Raw genomic sequence first — 15,614 nt, 5'->3', positions numbered from 1 at the left:
TGTCGCCGCGCTCGTCGGTCGCGGCGCTCGTCAAGGCAGCGCTCGTTTCGCACGGACAGTCGGCCTGGCCGGCCGGCCGGGCCGCTCGCCGACTTCGATACAAATTGTTCCACGTGCCCAAAGGGGTAGCGGCAGGTGCCTCGACGGCAGGTGCCGCAGTGGCACTCTTCTTGTGACGCGTCTTGCGTTCACCTTCGTCGGGGGTGGACCCAAAATCATTTACTTCCACTCCTGACTTCTTCTAACCTATTTTAGGCCTCACAGTGAAAGTTGTGGATTTTTTTGCAAAGAATTTTGAGCATACGTAATTTTTTTTTTAAGGAAAATAAGGGGATTTGACAAGGACAGGGTGGGCAGGGTTCGAAGACTCCTCCTGTTACGTAACATTTGGACGAGACGGTGCGGCGCTTGCCGCCAGGGCGGCAGGTCGCCGGCAGGTCGGCAGAATGGATGTCGTGCCAGGTGAGAAAGGCACAGCCACAAGGACCACACAGCGTCCAGTCGGCGAGGCTCTGTGACCGCCACCTGCTGTTGCTGTAGCCCCAAGGCGCTGCAAGGCCTCGCCGAAGCCGCCTCTACGGGGTATTGGGGGCTGGATTCCGATAAGAGGCTAGAGCTTTCGCGTGAGAGCAGCCTCCTGCTTGTCGCACCCATGTGCCTCTGTGCCTCTGCGTGTGTGTGTGTGTGTCCCACCGTGTGTGTGCGTGACTCACCCTTGCAGCATCCCGGTGATAAAGTGGAGTCCCTTGTCGCTTGGCGTTGAGGGATTCGGAGCCGAAAGGGCGTCAAGGACAGTCTGAACGTATGCAATCCATTTCATTCCATGCAGTTCGACAATTTGGCACATCTCTCGCAAAGAGACGCCGCGAAAGGGCTCCATCACGATGGTCATTCCGAGTTTGAGTTTGTAACGTTTTCTTTTTCATGTTCACTTCAGTTCAAAATTTAAAATTTTCAAAAAGCCTGAGCTAAGGAAACACTTGAAAGAACGATAAAAATCAGAAATGAGGAAGTCTTTGCAGTTTTATCGTTCGGTTGACCGCAGCGACTCACGAGGTGGGAGGCCCCCGCTACCCCGCTGCGTGCCCAGGGCGTGCCCTGCGAGCCCCATCAGCCCCAACACGTCGTGCGACTCCCGGTGGCGCCAAAATAAATAAGTGTCCTGTCAGGCCGGGCCGCTCAACGAGTCAATGACCGGACTGTGCCGATTTCTACACTGTTGTTGAACGTCCATCCTTAAACCTTAAACCAACTGTGTTGCACTCTGCTCCGGCAAGTTACTCCAAGCTGGAAAGCGCGCTACATGAACCAAGAAGGTCGGTTGATGGTAGGCCAATGAAATGAGCCCCTGTAAAACGGAAGGTTGTCCCGGCAGACGCGAACCCTTCCAAAGTGTTCATTACAGATAACATCTCCCTCCACAAGGGCTGCTCCTGACTTTTGCCAGACTGTCGCACGCCCCCCGCAGCGCCCGGGCCCCAGTCAGGGCCATAAGGACGTAAAAACAGTGGTGCAATGGCCCCAATAGCTAGCTGCAAGGATTGTCATGTCCGTTTATTGCTCGGGCTATTCGCTTGATTAGTTAACTCCAACTGCTCAATTAAGCCGCGTCTGGATTTCCCTTGTGTCTCTTCATGATAAAGTAATAGAGGTCTGGTGCGTGTGGTCTCGTTGAAGCAGGCCGTGGGCGGCAGTGGAGTTCATTTCGATACGTGAAACTTTTCGGTTCTTCAAGAATCCGAAATTTCAATTCACACAACTTTTCCATTCACACAATTTTTCAATTCACACCTATTATTTTTCGATTCACACCGATTATTTCTTAATCCACACCAGTTGAATTTTCAAAAATTTAAAATCGAATCGTCGGATCCAGAGAATGGCGCGTCGTGGGAGCAGCGCCGGTCGGCGGGAGGATCGTGGGAGTTGTTTCAATTAGGTGGCGAGCTATGACGGAATGCCCGGTGGCGAGGCGAAGTGCGCCGCGGTGCACACCTTGCAGGGCGTGCAGGGCCTTGCAGGGACAACCCTACTCATGTCTCGCTGTAAACAAGTAGCCGCGACGTAGTCCACCACTCAAACAGCGCGACGCGCTCCTAAAACGGCACGCGTGGGGGACTTCTTACGCATGAGTGTGTGTGTGCGTGAGGGAGGCGTGCAAAAACTGACAATGCGCGCGCACACCTCGACAGGCGACGGCGGTGGCATCCTGCGCAATCCCAGTACAGTGCAGTCACCCAGCCTCGCTGACATGTTTGTGTTAAGTGGTGCACCACCGCGCTGGCTACCGTCCTATCCACAAGGAGCAAAAAATTTTGCTTTAAAAAAAAAAACGGCGTTATAACAAATTTAATTTTATACGAAAAACTGCCGAAACTGCCGAAAAACTTTTCTACGAAAAGCTGAAGCTAACCATAGATTCCGGCCGCTGAAAGAGTTGCACCGATTCTGTGCAGCCGTTCTGCATAGGTACAGGCGAGTCACACCGCAGCTGGACCAGATTCCCAGGGACCGCCCAGGGCTCGGCCGGGGCCTCAACGGCGCCTACAATGCCACTCTCCATAAAGTCATTCGAGAACAGTGCCGGAGCTAATCAGCCCTCGTCCGCGTTTATAGTGATTGTCCAGGCCGCGATTGCTGTCATTGTCGAGTTGTCCGGCAGACACAGCTGAGGTAAGGCTTGATTAGGGGACCAACGGGGACCAAAAGGTTGACAAAGTGCTTTATTGCACCTGTGTAACATCTTTGTGTTGCTGCATCCGCGGTAGTGACCGCGTCCTCTTCAGGTGAGGGTGTGTGTGTGTGAGAGTGAGAGAGAGAGAGAGAGAGAGAGAGAGAGAGAGAGAGAGAGAGAGAGAGAGAGAGAGAGAGAGAGAGAGAGAGAGAGAGAGAGAGAGAGAGAGAGAGGCCGGAGCCTTCCAAACGCCGTCTGTGTTTTGTGTGCTGATGGCCAAGAGTGATTGCTCTATCAAGTCTCACAATGACTCGCGAGCGGAGCGTCCGTCTCTCTCCCACGCTTTTCGGTAGGTGGAATAACTTAATGGCGCAGTCGCTGTGATTGGCCGGTGGAAACGCGCACTCGGACCCGTTTCTGAACCTCCCGTTGGAACCGCATCCGAGTCAACTTTGCCCCCACGTGGAGAGGATATTGGCTGCTGGCCGGGTTCAGCGCCTGCCCTGCCTGGAGACGACCGTGCTGGGTACTCCTTGAAAAACTCCGACGAAGTTGGGAAAATGTTGCTTTTGTGTAGGCCTAGGCCTATGTTTTATTCTTTATTATTTGATCTCAAATCAAGCATTTTGGAAGCCTGAGAACAGAAACAATTTTCTGCCACGCGCAATTTTCTATAAATGTATTTTTTTAACGGTTGCATGATGCTCTTCAAAACTTTGAGAGACACATTCTCAGCGAGCGATTGCAGTGTGCTTTTTGCAGAAGGCCGATAGCAACACTGGAACGACGCGACGCTGTTGGGGGTCGCGGCATTGACCTCAATGCGACCGCCGCTCCGTCTCTGTCGCACTCGCGCGGCCGTTGCGACGCCGTCGCGGCGCGGCGCGCTGATTGAGAAGTCATAACCCGACAAGAGATATTGATCGCAAAGCGTCGCGAAGTGGCAATAACGAGACAATGCGCCGTGCCGCTCCACTTGAGGGGCCCGAGCGGCGAAGCAGGCACAGCAGGCGCAGCGCGGCCGGCCGCAAAAACACTGCCACTCGTTCGCACCTCCACTGCCTCAATATCGGGCCGGTGTGGCCGATTGGGCTTGTCAATAAACAAAATAAGACACAAGGCAAATAAAAATTTAAAAATATGATTGGAATCAAAGTTATGTTATTTTTTTCTTTCAGCCTATATGAGGCGGTTGGTTCGAAAATGCATAAAACTTGTGAAAACGCGACCCGCCGTTTCGCAGAGTGCCGCCGAGACATGCAAACACGAGCGGCGCCCGCGTTGCACCGCTGCACGCAACCTGGTGCGGCGAACAAAAAAAAATGCCTGGCGTTAGCGAAACAGGGCACATTTTTAAGATCCGTTTCGGGCCGTGCTGCGCTGCGCGGGGTGCTTTACTGCAACAACAACGGCCGCGTGAGTGTAAATGCACCGTGAGCGTAACTTCCGAGAAGCTCCTGCATGCCCCCAATTACCTGGCTGCACCGTCGCTCCGTCGCTGTCGCACTCGCGCAGGCCGAGCCGGGCCGAGCCGGGAGTGCGAGAGAGACAGCAGCGGCTACCGGCGCGGCGCGGCGTGCAGCACGCTCGGGGATTCATATTCGGGATAAGCAGGAAAGCGCTGCTCCTGTGCGCTAATTCCACCGAAGGCAATTCGGAAAATAATAATCTGTCCCGCCGAAACACATTTCGGCGCAAGCGGCGAGGTTTCACCCGGTTTACCTGGCAACAGGTCCCGGGAATCGGACAACAATGAGGACACGCTAGTGCAGCGCCAACAATAACAAAACAATGGGGCTACCAAAACAAGTGCTTCACGGTAGCGGCGAGGATTGTTCGGGTCCATTCAGCGCCGCGATTTATCGACAGCGAGAGTGAGAAGGACGGAGACGCGACCTGGCGCACGCTCGCCCAGGTGCGTGAGTGGGAAAGGGAGAACGGATCGGCCAAAGTCGGTTTCCTTCCTCCACTTCTAGAAGCCCAACAGGCCCAAAAGAAATCGAAAAGACGTTACTAAAATTTTCATAAAATAAGTCTTGTATTGTTTTAGGTATGTGTTACGGTAGTAAAGATATTATCTGCTAAAAAAATGTTTCGATTTTTCTTTAGAGGAGCGCCAGCTGTCGCCTGACGCGCGGCGGCCCTCAGTTGCGCCACCAACACACACTTGTGGGCATTTACATCCCTCTATCGGTGGGCCGATCAATTAAAATAGCTGGCACACTCCGCGTCACCCGCGCGGAGATTCCTTCCCCCAATAACACGACCTCGACACCATCCGAGAATGCCGCGTCGGCCAGGCAGCCTAAGGCAGCCCGGCCGGCCGAGCCACCCAGGTCGGATTCGAAGCCGATAATCCCCATTCATTTAAACTAATCAGTGAGCCAGTTTACCCGGCTACCGGACTTCGTGTGAACGTCGCGGGCGGCGGGGCGCAAGGCGGGGCGGCAGCGCCGAAAAGGTCCGATACCGACTTCTTTGCGGCCCGGCCGCGCCACACTGTACACCTTCTGCGAGATAATCAGCGTGAATCTCTTTCCCAGCGAGCTTTGATGCATCGCGCCGATTCCGGGTCGGCGGGGACCGGCCAGATAAGGCGGTGTAATTAATTAACGTGCTTTTTGTCTTGGAAAACGCCTCGGAAAGGGTTTCGCGGTTGGTGTGGCTGGAGCTGGCGGAAGGCGAGCAGCGGGCTCGCTGGAAGCACGGGACCCAATCAACGACGCGTTCCAAAGACCGCGAGTTATGAAGGGTGCGCCTTGCATTTTCATCATGATGCCAACATGCCAAAATAAAATTTTTGAGTTATAAATTTCAGTTGCAAATTTTTCAATGTTTTTAAGCTTTTCAAATTTTGAAAACTTAAAAATTTGCCACGGGTCTTAAACAATTGCCGGCATGGCACTGTTCAAAGCCTTTCACTACTGGCTTGCTAGGGTTTTGAGACCGCGGTGTGTGCCATGCAACTCCTCTACAAAACGCCCCGTCCAGACAAACGGTGGCCACCCAGCGGCGCGTTGTCACCTTGGCTCGCCTTGTCTGATCTAATTAGAGCCCTTTGGCATTACTCTCCTGGAGGTCCCTCCTTGAAGGATCGCCTCGATCGGGTTCGATCATCCATCGTCGGCACCTAAGGAGTATTCGTTAGCTTCGCATCATTCAACTGGCCCCTCCACTGGTAGATCGTTGCCGGCGACACAGTGGCTGCCCACACTTGGACCTACAATGTGTCAGACATTCTGGAGAGCGAAAGAGAGACAAAAAATGTTTGGACACTGCTTTTCAAAGGCTTTAAGTCGAATAGCGTCAAAACAAATAGAAAAACGGATCAGCTCACCTGACAGAGGTTTCGCGATGTCTGGTTTCCTCACGTGCCCTTGTACCTGCCTGTGTCCGGACACTGAGTACCCGCCGACACGAATGGCAACGAGTACGGGTCGCCTCGTTCTCGCCCTTGACGTGCACCGGCATTATTTGGTAAACGAGCTGGATACCTTTTCCTGGCTTTCCTACCTCAGTTTCCCTCCCTTTTTGCTCCGCTCCCCGGGCGATCCGCGGCACCGCGCCGCGGGTTCGCATTCTCGACGCATCCGTCATAGAGCGCGCTGCCTCCGCGCTGTCACACCGTTCGCTTCTTTACGATCCAGTTAGGTGCGGCAGAGGACGCGTTGTCCCTATGGTCAGTCACGGAGAAAAAATGACAGTGCAAAGTTTGTTGGAGGCAAAGTATAAATTCGAAGCAGAAATAGGAAAAAACTTGCATCAAGTGACTGTTTTTGGTTTTCCCAAGAAGCCTATAGTAAAGAGATGGGTGATTTCCAGGGGTGGTCCAGGAAAAAAGCGGGAACCATTTTTACCAAACCCCGCAGACATTCAAATAACCCAAATTATCGAGGAAACTGAAAAGCTAGAGGCAACGTGGACGCACCACCTGCTGCCCAATAATTTATCGAGCACCAATTAGGCGTGCACTACTTTGTCCGGTAGCCCTTCCTCATTACTCGTTCCGGAAAACACCACCGCGCTGCTGCGGCTGGGTGGCCAGTGTCCAGTGACGGCCTCCCCGTCGGGACACACCGGACAGGACGCGTTAGCGCCCCGGCGCGTGAAAAGGCCCCGACTGATTTAGGAGGCTGTGGGGGACAGACGGCGCGCCGCCTCGCTGGGAACACCGAACTAGCTATCGCGATCGACTGGCTGCTTAGCGCTGTAACAAGCTCGAATTAGAAGCCCAGTGCACACGGTGCGCGCCCTAACGAATAGAGAGTCATGGCCCGCGCGGCCGAGCGGCGGTCGCTTTGCGAGTCCAGCCTAAAACGGTGTCGCACCGTGTTGGCAAAAAGCGCGAGTGCCGGCAGAGTTCCAAGTGTCACTGAGAAAGCAGGTTGCAATATTACTGGAAATCAGAGCCCCTTTATTACAATAAACAAGCACACATTATAGTGAGACTGGAGTCCTATTTTGAACGGTTGCACTAAATTTGGCCACGTTTTAACATGAAAGTCCCGAAAAATGCTGAGCTTTCATCTGGTCAAGCTTTGAGTCCCGAAAAATGCTGAACTTTCACCTGGTGGAGTTTTGAGTCCCGAAAAATGCAGAGCTTTCACCTGGTGGACTTTTTAAAGTCCCCTCGGTGTGCATGAGATAAATTGGGTGCAGTATAAAATGTGCGCGCGTGACGAGGCCGCGCAGGCGGGCAGGCAGAGGGCGGGCCGAGCCCCGGCACCATGGGACGTCCCCTGTCCGGGCACGGCGTACCCAACCCCCTCGTATGACGTGAAGCATCACCGCGTCCTCGAATATCTCACTCGTAGGTCTTGGCCCAGTGTGCACCGCGCCGCCACACGGCCACACCGCTCACGTGACCGGAGGCAGTATCTCAGCCTCGCCACACACACGCCACGCCCCGCCACGCCCCGCCACGCCCCACTAACATGGCCATGTGGATGGGGGCGTTTTTGCCAGTGTGTGGCGTAATCTAGGTCTTGAATGTGGGGAGCCCACGCCAGCGGGCCCAGCAGGCCGCAGCCCAGCCGAGGGGGTGTGTTGTTTTCGATTACTCGTTGGCAAGAGTCTCGGCACTGCGAGTCGTGTGTGCGGCACGGCCGGACGGCATTTAGAAAGAGTAAAGAAACCGCCGTGTTGTTCACAGTGAGGTCCAACACGTCAGGGAGGTCTATGTGGTCCGGACACACACACACACACACACACACACACACACACACACACACACACACACACACACACACGGCGGTGTAACCGCACGCCGCTGGGATGATGAGGCACAGCAAGGGCACTTTCGTAAGCAGACACGAATGAGATGAAAAATCCAGCGCCAATCCAGCTATAGCAAAAATAAAAGGAACGGCGATAATTATCAAGGAGAAGCAGAAGAAGAAGAAGGCTGTGCGTGTGGCGCCGCCTCACGCAGCCCGTGGCCTGGCGTCCAGGGCGCGTCGCGGCGTGTAGACAGGCAATCGCTTAGGTGTGAAACGACGGAAGGGTGGCTCGCGGTGCCGCGGGAGGGGAAAGGAGGGGGGGCGGCTATTGATCCACTGCGGTTGTTCCGAGTTTATTGATTGGGCATCAAGGGCGGGTTTAAGGAAAGGGGGGAGGCGGGGAGCCTGGAAGTGCCTGTGGAGTTAGGGTGGTGGGTGGCGGCCTGAGTTTGCGCTGGAAGGAGTGAAGGGAAAGGGGGTGGGGGAGACAAGCCGCCAAGGCAAAGGCTACCCCATCTTCATTATAGATTGCCCAGGAGCCGGCCGGAGTGTTTCTGGCGATGGGGGTTTTCTGAGGAAGGCACGAGATTTGCGCGTGACATGCGATGGCCGTTTAATAGGAACTGAACATTCATAAACGTCACAGCCAACCTACCAAGGCTCGACGATGATCGGGCACGGTGAAACGTTTTCTGATCACGTGGTGGCATCGACATTTTTCTTCGTTACTAATTAATTTTATTTTTTTGTCTGCCACAGTTGAGAAACGAATTGCCGTGTGGCTCCTAGAAAGGGGTGCCTCGCCCGCACCGCTGCCGCACGGCTGGCGTCGCTGCCCTGCTGGTCAAGGGGTGGGCCCAAAATTACGGGTCATTAGACTAATTGTTTAATTGTCCGGAGTCGTCTCCAAAATGACGGCGAGCGTCCTGGCCGCCCCGGCCGAGGCCCGGCCGAGCCCCGGCCAGCACGTCGAACAGCGCCATAACGGAACTAAATGATGGATTTGGGGCGAGCGACGCCACACGCAGTGCCGCCAGCCAGAAAGACAACAATGGCGTCGAATCGACGTCGCATCGACGCCCAAAAGGTCCTTGATCTGCACTGTACTGTGGAAATGTTTTATACTCTGCACACCTGTCAATAAAGTACGTCTTGTAGTTTAAGGTACGTTTTAAAGTAAAGGTATCATCTGCTGAAAATGTCTATCATCCAGGTAGATGATACTCGTCTGGTCCTTCCCTACACAATGCGGCCCCATTTGACGGTTCGATGACGTATTCCAGCGCGAATCCCTCATTACGGTGGATTTCGCTGCATGCGCGGCGCTGCTGAGCGATCGCTGGACTCCTCCTCAGCCTGATTCCGCACCGCACTGTCTCTCTCGCACCGCTGGCGGCCAGGCAGGAAGTACGAGAGAGACAGCGCGGCGACCACCGCGTGGCGGGCCGCGCCGCCGCGTCGCGCTGATGGACGCTATTTGTTCTGTCGTCGGGGGCACTCAGTGTAAACCAGCAGCATCACTCAGCGCGCTCTGCACTGGAGGAGCGTCGGCACAGCGTCGGCACAGCGTCGGCACAGCGTCCGCCGGCCGGGAGCAGTCGCCTTCGGGAATGTCGGCTCGGCACTTCCCCCTCACCTGTCCACCCCTGCCTGACCAGTGACGGGGTGCCTCTCTCTCTCTCTCTCTCTCTCTCTCTCTCTCTCTCTCTCTCTCTCTCTCTCTCTCTCTCTGCGGCGGCACTCGAGCGATGTCGGGCCGTCCGCACGGGATGGTAAAGGGATAGATTGACTGTCATCTGCAGAGGCCGTCGCGACAAGCTCGCCTGGGAGGTATTCCCGCACCTCGGCGGGGATTTTTCCCTCCAACATGGGGATTTTTTTCTCTCCGATAACTTCTTATCGTGTAGTGTAGGAAGTCATTTATTTACATCACTCCGATTCGTACCCGTTATATTTTATTTTCGTTTTGAATGAATGAATGAATGAATGAATGAATGAATGAATGAATGAATGAATGAATGAATGAATGAATCGTACAAGTGCACAGCTTGCGTACAAATTAGTCCCCGGCCGAGTTACTTCATCCGCTAAGTGTCGCTGCCTGACTTGACACTTTTTCTCGAGACGGCAAATGAAAACGCCCGAGTAACAAACTCGCGGAGTGTGTTGAGACGTGCCCGGGGGCAGTATGCATTGCTGGCGTTTAGCGCGGTGGAGCGTTTAGACGAGACCTTCTGCGACAGCTAATTGTCTTGCCCGCGTCGCGACTGCGCGCCTCGACGGAATACGTCCCCGCAATTTGGCCAATTGCTCTCAGCTTACTCGTCGGCAGCGACATGCCTCGCTTCAGGCAAATGCAATTAAATGTCGATCGGGGTTTTACTTTTGCCGAATAAACAAGGAGTGCCTTACTTGAGATGCGCCGCGCGGGCTCCGCCATGGCTCCGCTTTCGCGTGCGCTCTCCTCGGCTCGGTGTGCAAAAGTGACAGGCAAGACGCGGGAAGTGACTCGGCTTGTTGGGTAATTGCTCCGAGACCCCCGCGAGTTGGGGCACTAATTTGACTCGAGGGAGAAAACGAGTGCAGCTTCTTGTTTACTTTGCCCACCGCGAAAAATAAGGATCAAATATTGCAAACACAGTTTGCATTCAGCGTGTGGCTCAATCCAGAGCTTTTGCATTTGGAACACAGTCGTACGCCATTTTGCCTGTAAATCGAAAGTCACTCGCTCCGAAGTCGCAAGTCACGGCCCAATCGAGTGTAAAGTTTGTATGCGCTGAACCATTCGGTGCAGCAACGGACTGCTTTACATACCCGGTCTGTAACTGCAGGCAGTACGGCCCGATGGGGGAGGGGGGAATCAATTTACCAAACCCTCACCCGGCGGGCTCACCCAAGCCGACGATTCGAAAGACGACGCCTTCTTTGTCATCTTGGACCCAATATCGAGTTCGTCGGACTTATTTAAAACACACCCCAGTTCCTGTTTTATTCTGTGTAGTGCATAGAGGGCCTGCCGAAAGAAAAAGACTTCAGCCGAAGGCGTGAACCAATGTTTGTTTCGTTTCGTCAAATCGAGGAGCGCCGAGGAAGGAAGGCTGGTGGAAGAAATCAACACGTTACCCGGCACTCTTCTCGTTCGCCTGAATAAATGGAATGAAGAGAGAGACGGCAAAGGGAGACAGAGACAGAGCGCCACTTTTTAATTTAGCCGCCAGGGAAACAAGTGTCAAGTGTTGTAGCATTCCTGGGAGGGGTGGGCCTGGGCCGCTAGGGGTAGTAAAAGAGAAACAGGAGACACGAGCGCAAATCGCTTTCGTTTTATTTCGCAGACACTTTTTTTAGCGTTTCCTCAGTCGAAATAAAACTTTGGCGTGAAGATAACTGAAATCGTGCTCTCCTCAACAATGATTGCATGATGGGTCCAGGGGTTGATAGCGCGACATTCTTCGCGTTCCGCGCGACGCGATCCCAAAGTTGAGACAATGGAAGTTTTTTTTTTCCGTTTCAGTCTTATTTTAATTTAGATCCATTAGTAGAAGCCATTTGCGAAAACGCGGAGATCTGCGGCTTTTCGTCAACAGAGCGCGCATTCAGGAGGAAAATTTTGAGAGTTGAACGAAGCATCATCGGTCGCGGTTCCAGCAGGGAAATTAAAATTCCTTATCCGCCGCAAAGTGAGTGTCGTGTTCGTCGGACCCCATAACAGCCACCGAGATGAACCGCCCGCTAGTGTGTGTGTGTGTGTGTGTGTGTGTGTGTGTGTGAGTTGGCGCCGCGTTTCCACCGATTGCAGTTTATAGGCGTTTCCGCATGCTGGCCGCGCATCGCACGTGACCATGGCAAGCTGGCCGCACTGCGTTCAATTTTCGACCCGCCGACCCCACGCACGGACACACACACACACACGTGCGCGCGTGACGCACAGCCGCGATTTGCCGCCAAATATGAAAAATCCAAAGCACCCAAGTTTTTTTTTTTTTTTAATTTAAATTTTACAGGAGGTTGTCTGACTTAAAAAGCTTTGCGACTGTTTGAATGTGTTCCGGGAGGGAGTGACGCGTGTTGCGGTCCGTGGAGAGGAAGAAGGACGGGGGATAGTTGGTCAGAGAGAGAGAGAGTCCGGGTCAATCTCTGTGCAGCCCCCTAAAACGGGCAGCAGTGATTGACACGCCCGAGGTGCGGATGTGTGAAGGGTGGAGGGGCGGGGCGGAGTGCGAGGTGTGAAGAGCATGCACAACGAGTCCCGAACGACGTGCGCCTCGGAGGGAAGGGAGAGGAGAGGCAGTGCTGATTTTAGGCCCGCCAGCTGCGGCACACGCTTGGAGTGCGCAGCACAGTGCGCATTCCTGCTGTATTTCGGTTTCTAGATTTGTTATACAAAATGGTAAATAAATTGTTTACATATCGCTTCAGTCTGCTGAGGGAGCTGTGGCGGTGTTAATCTCATTTGTCCAGGTTGAAGGCGGCTCAGCATCCCTGCATTAGGCCTTTCTAGTTCCGGCCGCCATTTTGGTCCAGCGGGATGGCCTGCGCCAGCCCTGGCAGCCTGGCAGCCCCTGGCTGGGGCGAATGGTCGATAGGTGGCGGTAACCATGGAAACGGCACGCACACTCGCAATTCTTTTATTTTATCTCCTCGCTCATCCCCTCCCCGCTCCGTCTCTCTTCCTCACTGCCATAGTGTCTGTGCCACGCAATTTTCGCTCTCTTTCTTTCCCCCGGCCAACCAAACCCCTTGCTGACTCCACGGCTCCCGCTGATTCCGCGCGCGGAACAGAGACGGAGCGAGGGGCGTTCGGTGCTTCAAATGAAACCACAGCTGTTTCCCGCTTATCTGCCCCACCCCTTCCCCGCCTGGCTCCGCCCCTGTCAGCCTTTATCACCACTCGGGGCTCGCTCGCGTGATATCAATATCCAGCCATTTGATGTCGAGCAGCCGCGACGCGGCGACGCCCCCGCCCCTTTCCACACGCACTTGGGGGCGGATTTTCCAGGAACCGCAAGTAGAACAATTATCTCACTTCCCCTAAAATTTTTGACACCAAGTCAGCATCATCAGTTTTCCTCGGAGAGCGAAGCCTCGCGACAAGTTAATTCCCTGCACTGTATTCGATCGCATCACCACAGTCTCCTCGTGCCGCTCACGCTGCCCCCCCCCCTCCTTTCCCGACTCTCCTCTCTCCAATTTCGCAGCCGCAGCCCGCGGCACCGCAGCATTGCCCGGAGGAGGTCTTAGCACAAGCCTTCGAGGCTTCCCTTCCCTTCCACCAATTTGCGGCGAGGCATTAAACCAACTCAATAGAACAGCCTTCGCCGCCTTGCCGTCTCGCTGCGAGGCGTGACATCGAGACATCGACTTCCCTCCGTCTCTCCAGAAATAAATCCGAGCACTTCCGGCTACCCGCTCCGCGTTCCGTCTATCCAATCTATCAGTCCATCCTCATCTCTATCCGCCTGGCTCAATTTCCTATCGAGGTGAGCAAATGACCGTAAGGTAAACACTCTATCCCTTGCATAAACGCCACTCGCACACGGAACGGGGCAGACAGATAGAAGGCAATTTGCACGAAGGCCTCTCCCCGGAGAGTGAGAGGGACGGGGTTAGAGGGAGAGCGAGGGAGAGAGCCATTACAGAGGGTGGAAGGGCCCCGGGAGCGGCGGGACCGCCCCCGCAGTTTGCCATGCCACGCCTATTACCCCAACACGCTTGCTTTGGCTTCTTGCCCTCCACCCTCTCTCTCTCTCTCTCTCTCTCTCTCTCTCTCTCTCTCTCTCTCTCTCTCTCTCTCTGCTTGCGTTTGGCCACAACGTTGTGCATAAATTTCTGCCTCATTTTCACCCGCAAAGTCATTATTCCAGGGGTAGAATTCGTGACCCAGCCCACAGGGCGCCACAGGGCCGTAGCCGCCGCGGCCCCCGTCGAGGTACTCCCTCCCCTTCCCTGCGAAGAAGTTATTCCGACCAATGTGAGAAGTTCTCTGCGGCGCAGCGAGAAAGCAAGACACTTCTGTCTACCCCTCGCAGGGGCGCACTACAAATATCAGCAAAACGGCCAGTGGTTGGACAGAGTCGGAAATCATCATTTCAGCGTCTCTTCTGTGGTTTTGTATCATTGAATTTAGAAAGCTATGAAATTGAAGCATTAAACTGCGGGAAGGACCTAAACTGTTTCCTCACAGAAAATAATCCAAGTAATCAAAAATTTGAGCAGCTGAAGTCCTCTTGCAAAAAGGACCAAGAACGCACTCCGCGGGGCGACTACGCGCGCGATACAGTCCTTTTGTTTATTCTGTTAACAAGGTGTGGACTATTAGACGGAATTAATCCGGGCAGAATGGGGCGTGGCGGGCACCCTCGCGGGCACCCTTTGGACGGCCTGTCTCTGCGCAGCCCAGATAGGAGGCAATTTGAGCCGCAAGGCTGGGCGGCCTGGGAGGAAGGGGTGCGGTGGGTGGCGCAAACACCCTGCCCCAGATTGGGGGAGGGGTGCGGTCGAACAACCCTTTGCCTAGATACTTGTTTGTAGACAGGAGGGCTTACGAGCCGGTCCGACAACGCGATGCAAATTCGGGATGTTTGTCTCATAAACGGTGCCGGCAGTTAGAGCTAAAACAAACAGTGCCATCGTTGCGGGTCCATTCGGCGGTGGCAACCGACCATTTACACCAAGCCGTGGCAGCATTCCGAAGCGGCTGTACTCTGAACCGTTCGGCGGCCTGTCTTCGGAAGTCGCTTTGGTTGCTGGCGGCATCCTCACACTCCTCTGCGTGTCGTTCGTGGCTGCGAGCATCAATGAGTCCATTCGGGTAGTATCCGTGACTGTCTGCGAGGTCTAGTGTGTGTGAGATCGCGTCCCTGCATGTAAGCGGTGTGTGTGTGTGTGTTATTCCACTAACAAGCCTTGCATAGCAGCTCGGCGGCGCCAGCGCGCCAGCGTCCAGCCGCACGCACTCACCCGGCGAGTTGCACACCCTGGGTCATTGGCGCCGCCGGTTATAATCATCAGTTATTATTAAAATATTTGTGAAACTCCTCGCATGATGCAAGTACTTTGCGGCTCGTCTTGCCGCGAACACGACAATTATTAGTGATAAGTTTTTAAAAAAATTAGAATCATAATTATTTTTTGGTTTTCAATTTGATTTTTTTTTTTTTCACAACCACCTACCCGGGCACTCACAATGCCGTTGGCTCAGGTCAGGAGGTTGGCGACTAGAGCACTACACACGCAAAAGGACTTTCTTAGTAATAAAGACTTCGTGCGCCTTTCCACTAGCAGGGAGTGTGCGGCTTGGACTAACATTCTTCTCCCTTTTAATTATTCAAATTGAAAAAGTTAATTGGCTGGAAAAGGAATTAGGCAGAAAAACACAGTGTCGCCGAGTCGGGGGTGGCTCGGAATGGGCGAGGGGAGGGAGGGCGGAGGATGAGGGAGGGAGACGGAATACAGCGCGCGGGGCCCAAGAATGTCCCTCGGCATTTCGGTTTATTATCGAAGGGAACGTGAGACAATCCGGATGCAAGGGAAACAGGCTTGACCTTTCGACGCGCTGCGCGACCAAGCGGCCAAACGGCCAGGCGCGACCTGAGTTGAAAAGCGAAGCTATCTTGCCTTTGCGACCATTTCAGTTAAGCTGTTTCGCCCGGTAGTCTTTGAGCCCAGCAAGTTTCTAATCAAAATTTAACTTTGTTCTTTTTGATTGATCAACGTTGAACGAA

The sequence above is a fragment of the Thrips palmi genome, unplaced genomic scaffold (genome assembly GCF_012932325.1).
Source record: "Thrips palmi isolate BJ-2018 unplaced genomic scaffold, TpBJ-2018v1 HiC_scaffold_10, whole genome shotgun sequence".
Classification (NCBI taxonomy): domain Eukaryota; kingdom Metazoa; phylum Arthropoda; class Insecta; order Thysanoptera; family Thripidae; genus Thrips; species Thrips palmi.
The sequence above is the reverse complement of the archived record's forward strand: the minus strand, read 5'-3'. Positions refer to the sequence as shown.